The 19,893-nt window shown below is 38.3% G+C and overlaps 1 pseudogene; it reads right to left on the reverse strand.

Moving 5' to 3' along the window:
• Nucleotides 1–10,498: 10,498 nt before the first annotated feature.
• Nucleotides 10,499–11,122, reverse strand: LOC114690560 (annotated as a pseudogene).
• Between the last annotated feature and the right edge of the window lie 8,771 nt (nt 11,123–19,893).

The following is a 19,893-nucleotide window of genomic DNA, read 5'->3' on the forward strand; positions in this document are numbered from 1 at the left end:
AAAAAAGACAAACACAAAAATTGGAAGAAATCAATGAATCCCTTAAAGAAAGCCAAGAAAAGGCAACTGAACAGGTGAACAAAATGTCCAAGATTTGAAAACTAAAATAGAGGCAATAAAGAAGACACAAACTGAAGGAAGGCTGGAAATGGAAAGTCTGAGTAAATGAACAGGAACTACAGATACAAGCACAACCAACAGAATGCAAGAGATGGAAGAGAGAATCTCTGGTGTTGAAGATACAATAGAGGAAATAGATTCATCAGTCAAAGAAACACTAAAACCAAAAGAATCATAACACAAAACAACCAGGAAATTTGGGACACCATGAAACTAAAATTATCTAATTCTCAATTGGATAACTTCATATCTTAAAGCTATAGTTAGCTACACATAAATATTTGAATTAGAAATACAGTTAGTAAGATACCCCCACAAAAGACTGCTGGCAATGGCTGAGAGACAGCCGGGACTGATCTACTCTGGTGATGGGATGGCCAAACACCCTAATAGTTGTGCCAGAAACCCCATCCAAGGACTGAGGAATCTGGATGCAGACATCCACAGCTAGGCCCCGGGTGGAGCCTGGGAGTCTAATTATCGAGAAAGAGGAGGGTTTATATGAGCGAGAATTATTGAAACCAAGGTTGGATAAAGCACAGGGACAAATAGCCGAACGAATGGAAACACATGAACTATGAACCAAAGGCTGAGGAGCCCCCAACTGGATCAGGCCCTCTGAATAGGTGAGACAGTTGATTGGCTTGATCGTTTGGGAGGCATCTAGGCAGTGGTACCAGGTCCTGGGCTCATTGCATGAGTTAGCTGTTTGAAACCTGGGACTTATGCAGGGACGCTTGGCTCAATCTGGGAGGAGGGGACTGGACCTGCCTGGACTGAGTCTATCAGGTCGATCTCAGTCCTCAGGGGAGGCCTTGCTCTGGAGAGGGTGGGAATGGGGGGTAGCCTGGGGGGGAAGGGGTGGGGGGCAGGAAGGAGGAGAACAAGGGAATCTGTGGCTGTTATGTAGAACTGAATAATATTGTAAAATAAAATAATAAAAAAAAGAAATACAGTTAGTGAAATGAAAAGCCAGTTTTCTAGATTAAATTGTAAAACCCTGAGCACTGTTCCTAATGTTCTAAAATATGCCATAAGGAGACTGCCTGGATCTAACAGGGTTAAGTGTTTCTCAAACATTCCTATAAGGACTTTACTCCTCATTCATAGGCAAGTGATTGTCTGGTTAAACACAAGCAATATAATTTAATTCATTACAAGAAGCAGATGTTCAAGGCAGCAGAAATTAAAATCAAACACTTCAAACAGCTAAAATTTTATGACCAAACTTATTATTTATACTTCCCCAAAGTAACAATAAAACTACATATTTCAGATCTCTTTGGGGAAAATTCAAATAGTTTACTCAAATAAATTCCTATAAAATCCATTAATGCAGCACTAATACAATGTAAAGTAGTACTCATTCCTGGAGAAAAGAATAGACAAAATTGTTACAGCATTTATACTGCAGAGCATGAAAGTATAAAGAATATCCATGTGTGCACAGTTACGAACAAAAGACATTTTATATAGCAATTGCGGAGTGAGGTTTTAATCAGCACCAGGGTCTGCTATTTAGAGGAACTCATCAGTAGTGAAGCTTTCAGCACACCTCAAAGTTGAATGTGACTGCTGAACACTTTCTCTCAAGGTTCACTTGAGTTATAAAACTCTGGAAACAATATCTGTATCATATTCATGCTATTCCAAAAAGTTTTTCTTTCCAATGATGTAAAAAATGGCTGAACTCCTGCATTTCTTTCTAAAGTAGATAGATATCCCTGTGGGTTTTTTTTTTTTCAGTGATATGTAACAATGTGTGTCTCAGCTACTGTATCAGTTACAAAGACCCAGAGACACAGGAGCCATTGGTTGGGAAGTTCAACTATAGTTGTGTCTCAAGTAGATTCCTGCCGTCAAGAACTAGGGAAATAGAGATGCCCATGGCCTCGTGAAGAGTCTTCTATCACCCTGCTGTTCTGTGGTGAACTGCTGTTAAAATAGAAGAACACACGAAGCAAGAAAAGATATTCAACCAAAGTGTAAATGAGTGTGAGAGGAAAATGTCCTGCTTGATCATAGAAAACAGATTCACAGAGGGGCAGAGTAGCTATGCTAAAAAATTATAGGAGCTGCTATTTTCACACCTTTGCAGAATAACAGCGGTGTGCCAAGTTGTCCAGTTCCCCAAACCACATTGTAAATTGCTGTACTTGTAGAGCTGAAACATTACATTGGATAATGTTAAATACTTCATTTGACTGAGATTATATTGCCTACTATTTCATTGGTGTTCTTTTTCCTAACGGCTTATATGTTCTGATATGACTGGTTTGGTAGAGAAAGGGAAATTTTCATTGTCCATGTTTTGTGAATGTTTTGACTTGTTTGGATGACACAGAGTATCATATACCCCAGGTTGGCCTCCTCAAACTCTTATGTTGCCAAGACCAGATTTGAATACCCTGGTTTTTAAACAATTTTTAGACAGATATTTTTCTAACATTTATTGTGTAGCTATCCTCCCTAATTTTTTACAAAGGTGTCAAAAATACACTGAGGTGGGGGAAGTCATTCTGCTCCATAAGTGATGCTAGTAAAATTGAATACCCATCTATAAAAGAATAAAATTAGATCCCTATCACTCACCCAGCACAAAAATCAATTCTAAGTGAGTTAAAGACCTGAATTTAAAACACAGAAACTGCTAGAGGAAACACACTTCAAGATACAGGTATAGACAAGACCTTTCTGAACAGGACTTCAATAATACATAAAATAGCCCCAGGAATTAATAAATAGGGCTATGGGAAATTATAAAGTTTCTACAAAGCAAGATATCTATCAGCAGAGCAAACTGACAGCCTGCAGAGTGGAATAAGAGCTTTGCAAGCTGTGCTTCAGTCCAGGTTTAATATCTAGAATATATAAAGAATTATAGGGATATAGAGACAGCTCAGTCATTAATGGCTAGGCTCACAACCGAAAAGACAAAAGATTTTTTTTAAAAAAAATGCCTACCAAAAAAATGAAACTGTCAATCAACTAATGGGCTAATCAAACAGATGGTTCTCAAAAGATGCAGTGTAAATTATCAATAATCATTTAAAAAAGTGTTCAGAACCCTGAGTTATCAAGAAAATAAAAAATGGAAACTACTTTGAGATTCTATTTCATCCCAGTCAGGATGGCTATCACCAAGAAAAAGAGAAAACAGCAATGTTGTCAAGGATGAAGAAAAAGGTGAATGCTTATTCACTGCTGAGGGAAGTCAACATGGGAAGAGCTATTGTGAAAATCAGTGCGAAGGTTTTTCAACAATGTAAAAATAGAATTTCCACAAGATCCGACTAAGCCATATCTGGGCATATATCTCTATGGTAGGGTTCTATACTCTGTCACAAAAATACTTGCTCATCTACTTTTATTGCTGTATTATTCACAATAACAGGGAAATAGAGGCAGCCTAGATGTCCATCAGATTAATGGATAAGGAAAATATGTGCACATAGACAATAAAGTTGTGTTCAACTCTAAACATAAATGGGATCATGAAATCTGTCCAAAAAAAAATGGGGATGGATCTCGACAATATATTAAGCAAGATAATTCTGATTCAGAAAGATGAAAATTATGTGTCCTCTCTCGTGTGAATATTTTAACTTAAAATGTCAATATATGTATACAAGAACAATTGAGTGTGGGTATAGGTTGTGACACTACTGAGTAGGCCACAAGAGGGGGGAAAGAATTGCTGAAGGAGGGGAAAGGATGATAGAACATCAAGAACATAAAAGCTAAAAGGAGGCTATGTGGGGTGGAAGAATAATGGGGTAGTTAGGGAAATGAGGAGAAGATGTGGAAGGAGAAGGAACAAAAATAGGTGACTCTTGTTTGTAAGGTGATTTACTAGAGTATTTCTATAACCTACTATTCCTAAAATTAACACTCACCAGTCTCTCCAGGTTAGAATCTCTAACTCTCTATGAGGTATGCTATTTTTGAATTGCAATGGTTTGGGCAATATTACAATACCACCAAAATCCAATTCCATTCAAATTCTAGCAAACTCATAGGATTTTGAAAATTCCTTCTGTCATCACATACAACTGTTTTGACAAACTTCAGAAATAGTAACCAATATACAGTGTTATAAGTTCCAGTATATATTTTGCTGTAGATAAGCTTTATATTTCATGATCTTCTATCTTAAAAGATACTTCGCCAGGCACGGTGCTACATGCCTTTAATCTGGGTACCTGGGAGGCAGGGGCAGTTGGAGCTCTGTGAGTAGTGGGCCACTTTGATTTTTATAGCAAGTTTCAGGCCCATGGGGCTACATAGTATGTAACACTGTCTCAAATCATGTATATTTGTGTGTAGATATAATTCTGAATGGTTTTATTAAATAAGAAACACAGAGCCAAATGCAGAGTTAAAAGCCCCAGAGGTCAGAGAGCAGTAGCTAAGAGCTAAGATCAAGACTGCTTTCTTACCATCCACTGCTGCTGTTGTCCTTCCCCTGATAAAGAGAACTACTTCCTGTGTGTCTGTCTTTTTATTGACTTTCTGTTCTGCCTTCTCATTGGTTGTAAACCCAACCACATGACCTCCTCATTACTGCCTGTTTATACAGACCTCCAGGTCTCTAAGGTTGGTATTAAGATTAAAGGCGTGTGTCTCCAAGCTGGCTATGTCCTTGAACATACAGACTCTGCCTGCCATGTGATCGGGATTAAGGGCATGTGCTACCACTGCCAGACTTCTGCTAAATGGCTTGTTATTAGCTCTGACCCCCAGACACTTTTATTTATTAACATACAAATAAAATCACATTTCAGCACAAATATTATCATATTTGTATGTGGATGTGAACTGTCTTATTAATCCATCAATTCAACATTAGCTAAGAAACTTAGTATTCAATTTGTTAAATAACTTATTTAAAGGACATATGGTTTGACTGGATGACTGAAATATGACTGCAACAACACTGAATTCATAAGTGCAGTAAAATTAGTTGAGAAATAAGGCATGGTGTCCAAAGCTGTGGATAATTTGCAGTATATGCTACAGTAACTCTCTTCCTTTTAAGAACCATTTGTTTTCATAGCAGAGTCACTGAGCTTTTTTACTGACATTTTAATAAAACTATTTCTTAAGTAATTAATTTTATATTTGGTCTCTTTAATTTCTCATCTCAGTATGTCTTGTTGGTTAACTGGCTACATCAGTTTTCTGCATCTATTTACTATCAATGAGTCAAACTTTTCTCATTTATTACTAGGAAGCTAAAGAATGTGAATTTACTTTCCTCTAAGTGGCCTTAATCATGTGTCATTCAAAATGTCCATGTACTTTCTTTCGTAGGTGTTGTTAGACTTCCTTTTGGGACCGCCAGCTCCCCAATAATGGGAGACTTATTAATAATTATGAAAGCTTGGTCTTTAGCTTAGGCTTGTTCCCAACTAGCTCTTACAATTTAAATTAACCTGTTTCTATTCAACTACATTCTGCCACGTGGCTTTTTACCTCTCCTCCTTTCTATACATCTGACTTCCTCAGTGTCTCACTGGCATCTCCCACCACACCAGATTCTAACCCAGAGTTCCTCTGCCTGAAAGTCCTGGCTAACCTCTCCTACCTAGTTTTTGGCCATTCAGCTCTTTATAAACTAATCAGATGCCTTAGGCAGGCAAGGTAAAACATCTTCACACAATGTATAAAATATCCAGCAACATATAGGGGCTCTACTTTTGAAAATTTAGATACTGTTCTATAGTTATAAAAAATTGTTCTCTGAGTCATATGTTTCTTTCAAGTTTATTTTATGAAAGATTTTGAGGAATTTGATTATTTTCTATTATTTGAAGCAATATAAATATAGTATATATACTGACAATGGGATAAAATTGTACATCATCACTTCCTCCAAAGTTTTATAAGATTTTTGGTTCTTTTAACATGAAATTAAAACTAATTAAGGGTCAAAATTTGGATCTACAATGTATCAGGATCCTCTAAAAATCCAAAAAGCAATTGTGAGGAATAAGTAATTTTATTTTTAAAAAAGTCCTCCCCGGACTGGACCTCCCTGGACTGAGTCTACCAAGTTGATCACAGTCCTCGGGGGAGGACTTGTCCTGGAGGAGGTGGGAATGGAGGGTAGGCTGGGAGTAAGGGAAGGGTGTGGGAGGGGGGAGAATAGGGGAACCCATGGCTGATATGTAGAATTGAATGGTATTGTAAAATAAAAAATATATATCACAAAAAAAAAAAAAAAAAGTCCTCCCCGAATATAATTGCTTGCCTTTTTATAATTGATTAGAAATTTTTGAGCACCATTTAAATTTTCCCAGCTGGAACTGAACCAAGAACATAATTATGTCATAGAAAAAAACTAAATCCAGGCTGGTGAGATAGCTCACCGGTAGCAATGCTTGCCACCAAGCCTAACAAGCTGAATTTGGTTCCCAGAATCTGCCTGATGGGAGGACAGAACTAATTCCCATAAGCTGTTCCCTAACTAGTCACCACATGTGTGCCATGGCACATATACATGCACAAGAGTGATCGAATAAAAACACATAAATGTGAAAATACAAAAGAAGAACTTATTCCCCAAACAGTAAGTATGCAGAGAATCTTGAAACCAGATTCTGAAATACCATATTTGATTCAGATAAATCTCTAAATTACTAAAGAAATTAGCTAAATTGTTCCATATTTACAATTATTTTTAATTCCAACTATTCATCTGAAAATTCAGCTTTGGGATCAAAGTGGACATGTAGTGGATACTTTATCCCAAATTGGTGAATTGATATAGAACTGGAGGTTGGCAGAAACACACATCACACTTAGCGAACACACTTCAATGTTTTAATGGACAATACAATGTAATTTTATTGTGGATAGTTTCTTGGATTATTTGATATAAGTAGAATCATCTTTAAAGGGAAGCACTTACTTGATTTTATTTATTAAATCACATTTCACTTACTGGGGGGAAGTTGTTGAGATGTGAAGAAAATTCTAAGAATGAATCATGTCCCATGCCAGGCCCTCAGCTGCCCTGTCATGTGACTGGCGGCATCATGTAGGATCTCAGCCCATTCTGGTGCTTTGGAGTTGCTGGCTTTTTATCTTGTAGCCTCAGTTGTTGTCATTTCCAGAACTGCTTCCACTTGGGTGTTCAGTGTAACTATGAGATTAAAACTTCTCACTGCAAAAAATCATCAACTTAAAAAGATCTAGAGTCACCGGGCGGTGGTGGTGCACGCCTTTAATCCCAGCACTCGGGAGGCAGAGGCAGGCGGATCTCTGTGAGTTCGAGGCCAGCCTGGGCTACCAAGTGAGTCCCAGGAGAGGCGCAAAGCTACACAGAGAAACCCTGTCTCGAAAAACCAAAAAAAAAAAAAAATCTAGAGTCACCAGAGAGATCAGCTTGTAAGTAAACCTTTGAAGGATTCTCTTAATTTAATTGAAGCAGGACCACCTCATGGTGGGAGGCACCATTACCTGGATTGTGATCTTGAACTGCAAGAAAGTGAACTGAATACAAGTCACTGTTCTCTGCATCGTGTCTCCAAGGGCAACATCACCAGACTACTTGGGCTCCTGCTGCCAGGACGTCTTGGCCAAGAAGGACTGCACCCTGAACCATAATCCAACACAAACCTTTCCCCTTACACTGCCTTTGTCGGAGTATTTTTGTCAGAGCAACAGGAAAAGAAGCTAGGCTACTAAGCAAGAACACTTCATACATGAGAACAGCTAGAGTGGGTGAAGCATTTACATGCCAGACCTCAACTAAATACTTGAACAAACACCTCAGTTCTCTTCCTTTTTTCCCTACATGTAGGTACTTGGTATCTCTGTTATACCAAGTGAGGAAAAAGATGAAGTTCACACTGTTAATAAGAGTAAGAAATGTGACTGCCAAGATGGCTTAGCAGTGAAGAGCTTTGCTGCTCTTCTAGAGAACCCATGTGCAGTTCTTAACAACCATGTCAGATGTCAGATGGCTCAGAGCTGCCCATAACTTCAGTTCCAGATGATTTGGCGTCGCCTTCTGAACTTCACAGGCACTGGCACGCATCACACACACACACACACACACACACACACACACACACACACACACACACACACACAAATAAATAAAATATCCAATACATATTTTTAAGGAATAGTGGCTCAGATGTGATGTTGCTCTAAACTTTATAAAGATCCTAACTGTTGCCGCTAATTTTATTATTTATGGTTTATAGCTGGTATTTAAAATTAACCACATTCAACAGTTAAGCTATCTTATTAGTTCTATTTTCCTCTAGACTTGCTTCCAGTCCATTGCATTACCACTTGTTAAATGAGCTATTTTGGTCTTGCTATTAATAGCTCCTGTTCTGTCTCATTTTCTTGACAACTTAACACTGATTTACTTCATAAAAGAACCCTCTGCCTACCCAAGGAAGGAGCAGAAAGAACAAAGTGTCTACTCCAGGCTAAATGTACCTTACGAATGCAAGTATAATTTCATTATGAGGAAAAAAAAAAAAGAGGATATGCTCGTCCCGTGTAAATCAGTATGACTCAGTACGGTCTGGCTATGAGGCTGTTCACACAGTCTTGAAGCCAGTCTCTGTGTGCTCGAATCCCAGCTTCACCACTTCGTACACCAAAGCTCATACGTTATACAGCATTGTTGTTTTGATACTGTTTTGAGGTTTAAGTGAGAAAATGACAGAGACATCTAGAACCACGTAATTATTATATAATGTTATTATTGAAAAGTGTTCTAAAATATTTTGCTGCAGAGAGAACTGGAAACTGAACACCGCCAAGTCTAACATGAGACAAAGCATAAGCCAGGAGAGCGTATGCTGTGAGAGTGACCCAAAGGCCTCAGTCCTTCGTTCATCCATTGCCATTGAGCCTCTAGCATTTGCCCTAGATCAGACGCATGTCCTTCTTCTTTTGTTCTTGTTGTTGTTGTTTTTATTTAAGAAAGAATATATTTGTATAATTAATGATTTCAGGGATTCTGAATTCTTAAAGGTATCTATACAACTTTTGTTTGTGACACTGGGTTGAATGGAAGGGCCTTGTGCATGCTAGGCAAGTACTTGTACTGCTCAGCTATATATATATATTCCCACACCTATAGCAATTTAAAAACCAAAAGCCTTTTCACATGTAACACCTGATTTTCAGTTTAGTTTCACCCGGTGCATTCACAATCAGTTTCTCCATAAGTTAGTTTAATTACTACTTCTAAAACTTTAAACTGAGAACAGATACATGCCATTTTTAATTGGTTAAAATTTTACCCACATGGTGTATATATAGCTAGAACAAGAATTCCCAGCCCTCTGACCATCCTTCCACTTGTAACAGTAAGAACAAATGTCTAAAACAAATTTGGGTATGACCCTACTCAACATTACCAAGCAGGTTTCTAATGTTCTTGGGAAAAGATTTTTCAACTATACAGTGTCCTACCCACAAGGATGCACCAGCATTTCTTTAACTGTTCTGTATTATTTATGAGCTCTAACATCACCAGTAACATTGTGAATAGCACCCTCATCCATGAGCTGCATGCACAACTTGTTCTTATCTTAGGAAAGTGTTGAGGGGACTTACTGGGTCACAGTGCACATGGTTTTAAGGCTTTTCATGTACTTATCAAGTAATCTCCGGAATGACTTGAGCAAACCTACCCATTCTGTGTTGTTCGTTACATCAATGAAGTGGAATTTGTGTTAATGAAGAACCTAATCCAACCAAAACCCCATTAGATTCTCACCTACCAAGGACACACTTCTACTAAGAAAATGAAATACAATTTCTTTTGAAAAGTCACTCAGCTTTCTCCCAGGAAGATAACCAACATAAACACTTCCCAAAAGAAGAAGAAGGTTTTGGTGCCAAGAGTCCAGCTCAGTGTCAATGCATGCCCAGCACAGGGTTCTGGGTCCCATTGACAGCACCAAGTTGGCAGACGGAGGCTGCAGTGTTTTTCTAAAATTAAAAATTAAAAAAAAATCAGTACCAAATGACCAAAATGTTTTATTTGACTAATTCAGATTCATGCATAAGCATGACTCTCTCTCTGTCTCTCTGTCTCTCTCTCTGTCTGTCTCTCTCTCTCTCTCTGTTTAACAGACTTTGGCAATTAAAAAAAACAAACAAACAAACCAAGCAGCCTTGTACAGAACAGTGAGAACACCAAGTATGAGGAGTCTAAAGCTTTACTGTAGGACATATATATATATATATATATATATATATACATATATATATATATATGTGTGTGTGTGTGTGTGTGTGTGTGTGTGTGTAAGTGTATGTGTGTGTGTGTATGTGTATGTATATGTATATGTATATGTATATATATCTGAAAGGCCTCTCCTCCATTGGCCCTGTCAACTCTTGGGTCAGCTCAGAAACACAGGACTCCAAAATCACTTCTTCACTTCTCCAAGGTTTTCAATGCTGTCATCATCCACCTCTGGCCACTTTTCCTAAACGACATCAATTATGTCATCTATGAAGTCTCCCTGAATGATGATCTTATCCTCTCCTGTTACTGAGGCACCACAGGAGAATTTTTGAGCAAAAAATCTTTGTTGCTTCTTTGAGATCAATTTCAAAAGTTGCAAGGCCACACACTCTTGTCACGTATTTCTTCTTTGCTCTGGGAATTTTGGCTATCATGAACTTTTGTGGTACTATCTTCTGTTTTATTTGACCTCTTCCACCTCTCTTCTGTTTTTTTCTTCTCCTCCTCTTCCCCCACTGTTACTTGACCTTCACTAATTCCAGCTTCTGGTTTCAGTGAATTTTCTACAGTCAGTTTTACAAACTCATTTGGAAAATTCTTCTCTAGTCATTGTCTACATTTAGCAACATCAGGCATATATTCACGGTACTCCACAATAAAGGACTTGAAGAGGGTAATCCAAATCTAACTTGGCACTGTTCCTCATATCACCATTACAATCAGCCCCACTGGATTCAGAAATGTCAGTAGCCATCTCACAAACCCAGCCGTAGCACAGCCCCCGCCGACTACGCTCCCGCCAGCTGGAGCGACACATGCAACTCCTCTTCCCCGGCCACAGCAGCCCAAAACAGACTCATGTCCTTCTTTGAAAATATTCTTTCTTAATAAACTTGCCCTTCAATCAGGCAGTGGTGGTGCATGTCTTTAATCCCAGATTTGGGAGGCAGAGGCAGGTGGATTTAAGTGAGTTCGAGACCAGCATAGTCTACAGAGCAAGTTCCAAGACAGCCAGGGCTACCCAGAGAAACCTTGTCTCAATAAATAAATAAATAAATAAATAAATAAATAAATAAATAAATAAATAAATAAATAATAACTCGAAAATAAATTTCCCTTTTCCCACTAAAAGAGAACAGTACAATAAAGTCATAAGATATCATCTGCCACATTTTATATTCAACTAACTGACAGTATATTTGAAAACAAACAATAAGGTGTTCACATTATCTAGTATTCTTGGTTATTAGTACAAACAGTAATAACTCAAGAGCTCTCTGATGTTGTTTGAGAGATGATTTGCATAGCTTTACTTATCTGACTACTGAAACACTGAATCATGATGTGTAGACTACAAGTTCCCAGTAATTATAGCCCAATACACAAAATCTGACAAGCTCTCCTTCGGGCAAATCTTCCTGTACTCAGGCCACTCCCAAACAGAATGGAAAACTGTTCAAACTCAAGAGCCAAGTATGGTGGTAGTTTATGTTTATAATTCCAACATTTGGGGAGCAGATGCAGGTAGGTCAGGAGTTCAAGGACAGCCTCAGCTACATAGCAAATCTGAAGTTAGGCTGGGCTTCATCAGATGATAGATAGATAGATAGATAGATAGATAGATAGATAGATAGATAGATAGATAGATAGATAGATAGAAATAAGCTGTCTACTTCAGAATCCAAATGTGCTGGACTTCTGTCATAATATAGACCATAAGTCTGTATAATCTCTCATGGCCTATTCACCCTCTCTTTCGAAGGACACTGATAATAATGATTCCATCTCAAACTTAAGTAAAATAAAACTACACTGAAATATCTTGGCCTGCAGTACATTCTTTAAAAACTATTGTGCTCAGGACTACCTTTACCATAGCTAACTCCAGTTAATTTCCTTTGTGGTCAAGTTCCTTGAAGACTCTTCATTCTAAGAAACTGTCTATACTTGGGAGTTAAATAGTACCACTAGAAAAACAGAGTGAAATATTCACCAAATAATCCATCCAATGCCATTTCTCCAATGCTTTCTTACAATTGAGTCTGAAAGTTACTCACACAGTTTTTATTATATTCATTAATTTGGGCACAGTGTGCTATCTCAAAAAATGCATGCAGTGTTCGCTAAGGACAGTTTCCTGTCCTTATATTTTTGTTTGGAGACTTCACAATTCTGTCTCCCAGATCTTCATAAAATACATAATAGATATTGTGAAATGTAGTCATCCAGTATTTAAATGCTCAGTTATTAACTACCTTTCTTTGTTGAGGCCTGCTTTGAACTAAAGGGGAAAAGAAGAAATTCTCTTATGAAATAGAAAAGTTTAGAGTCAAATTTCTTTACTGTTAAGTTAGTGTGGTAAGGAGGGGAGGAATATGAAAATATTTTTTTCCAGATGAACATTTCTTGAAATAGTCTTGTGGTGATATTGTGTTCCCCAAAGTATTGTGCAACCTAATAAACTTATCTGGGGTCAGAGAACAGAACAGCCACTATATAGAGAGGCCAGAAAATGGTGGCACACATGCCTTTTAATCCTAGCATTCCAGAGGCAGAGATCTGTCTGGATCTCTGTGAGTTAGTTCAAAGCCACACTGGAAACAGGTAGGCATGGTAACAAGAGCCTTTAAACCCAGGAAGTGATGTCAGAAGGCAGAAAGGTATTTAAGGCATGAGGACCAGGAACTAGAGCCTGGTTAAGCTTTTAGGCTTTTGAGCAGCAGTTCAGCTGAGATCCGTTCAGATGAGGACTCAGAGGCTTCCAGTTTGAGGAAACAAGATCAGCTGAGAAACTGATAAGATAAGGTGGCTGAGGCTTGTTCTGCTCCTCTGATCTTTCAGCATTCACCCCAATACCTGGTTCTGGGTTTGGTTTTATTAATAAGATCTTCTAACAATTTGTGCTATATAGTCCACTAAAGTGCTGTTGATGTCATCCATGATGTCTTGAGGATGGCAGTCATACACATTGCAGCCTACCAACTATGTAGTACCCAGGATCTCTTTAATAGTTCCAGAATGTTCTGTGGCTAAAGATCACACCTGTCAAGTAATGTTGACAATCTCATAAAAGTTGTATTCCTGTTGTGTTTTATGTTTTCCTGCTGCTTCCTGTCTCTTGGTGGCTCCTTGAGGGCTTTGATGACCTGGGCAAAGGTAAAAGAGGTAACCTCAGCCTTGGTCTGTCTGTTCTGAGAGTTAATTTCACCATCATCCTCAGAACTTCCCAATCATGTGTTGCCTTGACAATGTCATCACCAACTTCTTTTGGAGATGGGCCCAGGAAATGGATATTGGGGACCAAGGTACATGTAGCACCAACCTTGCTCCAGTGTACCTCAAGTACATGACTTTGACCTCATATGGTCGAGGTGAATGATGTTTGAAAAACCTGCATTTGGGATAACCAAACAAAATGCTCATTAGTTTCCTCCAAGCCAAAAGTCCTGAAAATAAATTTTCAAGAGTAAATTTAAAAACAATCACTAAAGGTGGGGAAAATGTGAGTAACTTTCATGTGGTCAAAGAGATCACAGGTATCTCTCTAGTAGTGTGTAGATGGTTAGTGTGATGGTAACCTTGACTGACAACTTGATAGGATGCCTGTCTTCATTTCTCTTCCTATTGCAGTGATAGAAGACCCAGACAAAGGCAACTGAAGTGGCCCAGCAGTGGTGGTGCACACCTTTAAACCCAGCACTCTGGAGGCAGAGCCAGGCGGATCTCTGCAAGTTCGAGGCCAGCCTGGTCTACAGAGTGAGATCCAGGACAGGCACCAAAACCACACAGAGAAATCTTGTCTCAAAAAACAAACAAATAAAAAAGACAACTGAAGTGAAAGTAAGTCTGCTTCAGCTCACAGTTCAAGGTAGAGTCTGTCATGGTGGAACAAGAGAAGCTTGAAGCTGCTGGTCACATTAAGTTCACAATCGGAAGAAGACAGCAAGTTAGGCATGTGCACTAGTGTAGCAGCCTGGTTTCCCCACTTTATACTGTTCAGGGCACCAGTCCTGGTAATGGTGCCACCAACAGAGGGTGGGTTCCCACCTCAGTTAATATAATCAGGGCAATCCCATACAGACATGCCCAGAAGCTCTTCTCCCAAGTTCACACTTCTAGATTCTGTTGAGTTCATAAGGAACACTGACCATCGTAATTGTCCTGGAAGCGAATCTCTGTGAGAGATTATCTAGATCAGGTTCACTGTTATGGGGACATTGAACCCTAACTAAGAGTGGAACCATTCTGTGAGCTGCACACTAGATGGAGTAAAGAAGAGAGAGCAAGCTTCCTCGCTGCAGCCAAGATGTGATCAGCTGCCTCAGGCTCCTGCAGCCATGTCTTCTCTGCCCTGGTGGGCTATAATGTCAACTGAGGACCAAAATAAGGCCCTTCTTCATTAAAGCGCTTTTTTAAGAAAGGCATTTTGTTACAGCGGTGAGGAAAGTAACCAACGCAACTGTGCATTGTTATCCTTACTAGAATGTTCAAGGTCAGTGGAGATGGAAGTTAGCCTACAGAACAGTTGTGGTAAAATATTCTTGCCACTGTGGCTCCTGTTATGTTAATGCTGATGAATTTTCAGATACATAAAACTCTATAAATCTACCCCTTATCAGAAGTGGTTACAAATTGCTTGTAGTTTGCTTATTAACTGGAGGATAAAATATTTCATATGTATTTTTAATATTTGTGTGAAAAGCCCAATTTTATCATTTTGAAAAATATCCTTTAGCTTCAGGTACAAAATTAAAGCAGTTGACTAAATTATTGCATTTACTGCGGTGAGAGACAAGGTCAAGAAAGACTTCATGCAGCTGTTAATATAAGGAATATTATTGAAAATAATAAGTTTCCTAACTAATGAGAAGAAAGCAATTATAGTGAGAAGGAATTACAGGCATAAAAGCTCATGGATTTGAAGTAGTATTTAGTTATTCAACAATAAGAAAAGAGGAAGAAGAAAAGCTAAGATACAGCTTGGACTGTCAGCCACTTTGAGTAAAAGACAAATAATTGAAACAAAAGAAGCGTGATTCCGGATAACAAACGGGTAAATAATAAGAATGCTCTGACAGCACAGAGGAAGGGCATGAAACTTAGAAAGATAAATTAATTTAGACTGTTTGGAAGAGTTAGATTTGGGGTGGATCTTTAAAAATGAATAAAAATCATGAACTTGGAGAGAAGGTGATGAATAGCTTAAATCATTCTTGTGAAGGACTCTAGTTCACTTCCCAGCACACATATCATGAACACCTAACTGCCTGTTAATACCAACTCTAATGAATCTGGTGCCCTCTTCTGGGCTTTGTAGGCATGGGCATACTCATGCACAAGCCCACATACAGCACATACATACAAGGGTAATTATAAATAAAATATTTATAATTGATCTAGATGGAAAAGACAGGATAAGTAGGTGAAGCAGAGGAGAAAATGTATATGGGAGCATGGACACCTGACTGCAACGAACTAAAAATACTTCTATGTCGCTGGGTTGCAAATGCTAGCCAACTTTCAAATGGGGGAAAATGTTTAAAATATTTAAGTAGTGTCATCCTTACTTTATGCCCATAGCATCCTCACCTTGAACTCTGCACAAACCATTTCCCTCTCCAAAAATAATCCCATTTATAGTATAAATGGTTTGTTTTCTTCTCCTATGAATCAAGATAGTCAGTAGAGTATCTATGTCAACATATGCAAATTATCCTTCTGTTCATTCTCTCCTCACTCCATTGTCCTGCCCCTTAGGCTTTCTTAGCTTTTTCTTTTCTTCTAGTTCCTTACTGCAGGCATGGGGTTCATTCCTGAGGTATTCATTTGATGGGAAGTCAAGGTCTTCAAAGTAAGGGATCCACATGACAAACAAATCTTCTGTCAGTATGAGATGGAGGAAAGAAAAAGATAGAGATAAAACAGAAAGACATTTCTCCCAATGTATTCACTAAAGTCTTCTGTTTTCATGAAGCTGTATTTCTTTGCTCAATCAACAATGCAATCATTTATGATTTATTCTAAATACTTACCGAGAATCCATCACTATACATATTAAAATGTTCTTTCTTTTATGGACATTGGCAATCATCACTAATAAGATTTTAATGTCTTTCTTGGCAAATTAATAATTGCCAATCCCACATTATTATTTCCTTTCTAATATCTTCCTCAGGGAAATCCATAAATCAGAGAACTAGACAAGATTACTTTCAGGGTGTTATCCTTGGGTTTTAGAGTCTGGAGATAGCCACTGGAATTCCCAGTTTCTTGTGTCCTAAAACAAAAACCATGAATAGAGACAGAGGTAGAAATAAAAACAGACACTCTACATAAATACACACACGTCTAAGGGATAAAAGACCAGAGATGGGAAAATGACAGAAGTGCTATACCTCTGTGGAGGTCCTAATGCCTTATGCATCCTTAGCACGCATCTATTTTTCTCACACATTTTCCTACTGTGATTGTTCCACACTTGTTCTGTTGCTTGTTGGCCTTGGTCAGGAAGGTGTCTGATCTTTCTCTTGGCCAACTGGTTTCTTTCACATGCTTCTCTGACACCCTCACTGTCCTCCCTATTCTATGTCAAGAATATCTTCCAAGGAGGTCACTTAGTCAAATCCTTCAGACCCAAAGACTAGAATCTCTGCTTTCAGGCTTCTGATCTATCATCTTTCTATCATTCTCTATGTGCTAGACGTCCAGGAATCTGAAGCTCATTGCCTACAACTGAGAGATATTAGTAATACAAGCAATGGCTGTTTTTACACTGAGAGATATAATCTCAGATGCATCTTTGTTTTGTATTAATCCATACTCATTTTTCAATCATAGCATTCATACTAAAGCAAAAACATCTCCATATTTTCTGACTAGAGAAACTGAACAACTCCAGTGGGTGTGCAATCTTGTTTCAATAACTGAGTGATTATGTCCTAGTAAACTCAACTGCACTGGATCTGGATAAAAATAAGTGGAATGTGTTGTCCATGAGGACACCTTTCACTTCTTTCTCTCTCTCTCTCTCTCTCTCTCTCTCTCTCTCTCTCTCTCTCTCTCTCTCTCTCTCCTTATAAGGAGCTTGAAAAATGTGAACTCCATGTTTTATGGGAGCAAAACATTATACTCGTCCTTCACAGGCAAAATGAGTTTGTAATGACCCACAAACCAACACTCAAGCAATTTAAATACCAAAACTAGAAAGAAATTCAATGTACTTAAATTAAAAAGTAAAGGTGAACCCAGGAAGCATGACTTCTATAATTTTCATGAGGTCTTTTTAAATATATCTATACTAATGTGATGAAATTTTAGAATTAACTTAAATAATTGACACCTTAATTTGATAAACACATGGACTGTGTTCTCAATTTTTCTAGGAAAGTATCTTCAACTTCCAATAGAAAGAGGCCAAAGGAGAGGCACAGCCAGAACATTGAATTCACACAGGGCTCACAGGCCTCTTAAAGCATTAGTAATTGAACGCATGGATTAAACAAGGCGTCTGTTCTAACTGAAATTCAAATAGCCTCTTTTGTTGAGTGATTGTGTTATTTTTAATTGTTTGGCAATTAAATTTCACTCAACACACTAATATAAAATAACACATTATGTGGAATGTTTTCAAAAATATTAAGGGAACTAAACAAAGCACAACGCAGCTTATGTTTACTTTTGCTTATAAAGAAAAAGAAAAATACATGAGCATGTGCCTTCGTTATAAAAAATACTACATGGTTACATGCAAATAGTGGGTGGGAAAGGGTTACTTAGCATGTATGGCTGAAGTGCCAGTCTTTATAAAGACCTTTGTATACAAATGTAGCTTTTAGAAGCATGCCAATCTTCTATATATATTAAGTAAATCAAAACTTACAAGGGTGAAAAATATCAAGGAGAAGAAATGAGATGGGACTAAAACAGAAAACCAAGAAGCTAAAACTAAAATAAGCAAATGAGTACGGCTGTATTTCTACTGAGTAAGATAACCATAGGGAAAATGAGCTCAAGCATCACAAGAAAGAGCAAGACTTTTGGATGGGGGTGGAATCTGGCACCATTGTCCCATAGGTTTCTGCAAAGGAAGCAGAGTACACAATTGAGAAATGGTGCAGTACTGTGTCCAGGTGAGCAGAGTGAGCATCAAAATGAGGACCACACAAGCCAGCGTGCTTCAGGACGCACTGCCACTGATAGATACAATCACATGCTTGTGACTGCTTCACGGGGATCACATGGCCTGACTCTATTTGTGAAGGAGCATTAGTGAACCCCAAATTGGGAAAGGTTCGATTTTAAAATGGGAAGTATGGTGTAGAAAATCACAATCTTCAAGAATCTTAAGTTGAGAAAAATCAAAACTTAGAAATAGTCCTTAAAAATATCAAATAGCTTCAACGACTGATATGTCTAAACTCAGAATAAAGGTGCATAAGTGGCATTGATGGGTCAGCTGACAAAGCTAGAATAAATCAACAAATTAGCAAAAATTACCATGGTTAAATTGGTGTTGGTGTTGGTGTTGTTCTTTAGGAACAAATAATTCATTAGGCCTTTTCTTTTCGCAAGTTCCAGAATTAGCTGTGTGGTGTCTCATGCTGAGGGCACCAACCCCGTTATTTCTACTTATTTATTTCATTTCTACTTATTTATTTTATTTCATTTCATTTATTTCATTCCTCTTGCAGTAGGAGGCACAGCTACAACATCAAGTTTCCTGATGCTCTACATTTTGAAGGGAAACAGACACAGTTTTCAGGCCTTCATTCTCCCTTCCTTTCTCTAAACCCAATCTCCCAGTCTCATCCTCTGCTCTGTAGCAGACTACCTGCTGTGGCCTCTCCTCACCCTCTGCCCATTCCCAGGGAACTAAGCAGATCCTGGTGGCACACTATGGTGTCCTCCCTCTTGTAGACCTCCTCAGCACCCTCCTTCTACACATCTCTATCCCTTAGTGTCAGCTCCCCATACCAAGAAACATATATTAACTGGGACCCCCAGATGCCACACCTGGCAGGATCTCAGAAGCATTCCCTACCAGGTAGCCCATAGTCACCAAACTCTCCTAAGAACCAAAGGACAACAGAAACCAAGGAACAAACCACCTACCACACAAAGGGAAGACTTGATATAAGCAACTAAATTACAATCATCCCAAACTCAGATGTCTAGATGACTGTGCAAAAACACAATCAATAACAGCCAAGATGATAAGCCTCCACTAAAACCAAGAAACTCTACTACAGTAGGCCCTGGGAAATGCCATATAGCTAAAGCACAAGACAAGGACTTCAAAATAGCTTTATGATTACAATAGAGATCCTTAAAGGGGAAATGAATAAATCCATTAAAGAAATCTATAAAAATGCAAACAGTGGAATGAAATGAAGAAGAGAGTTTAAAACATGCAGATGAAATTAAAATCAATAAAGGAAACCCAAACTGTAGGAAACCTGGGAATGAAAAATCTAAGAACTCAAAGAGGAAACTCAGAGGCAAGCCTCACCAACAGAATACAAGAGATGGAAGAAATAATCTCA

Source organism: Peromyscus leucopus, chromosome 16_21, assembly GCF_004664715.2.
Source record: "Peromyscus leucopus breed LL Stock chromosome 16_21, UCI_PerLeu_2.1, whole genome shotgun sequence".
Classification (NCBI taxonomy): domain Eukaryota; kingdom Metazoa; phylum Chordata; class Mammalia; order Rodentia; family Cricetidae; genus Peromyscus; species Peromyscus leucopus.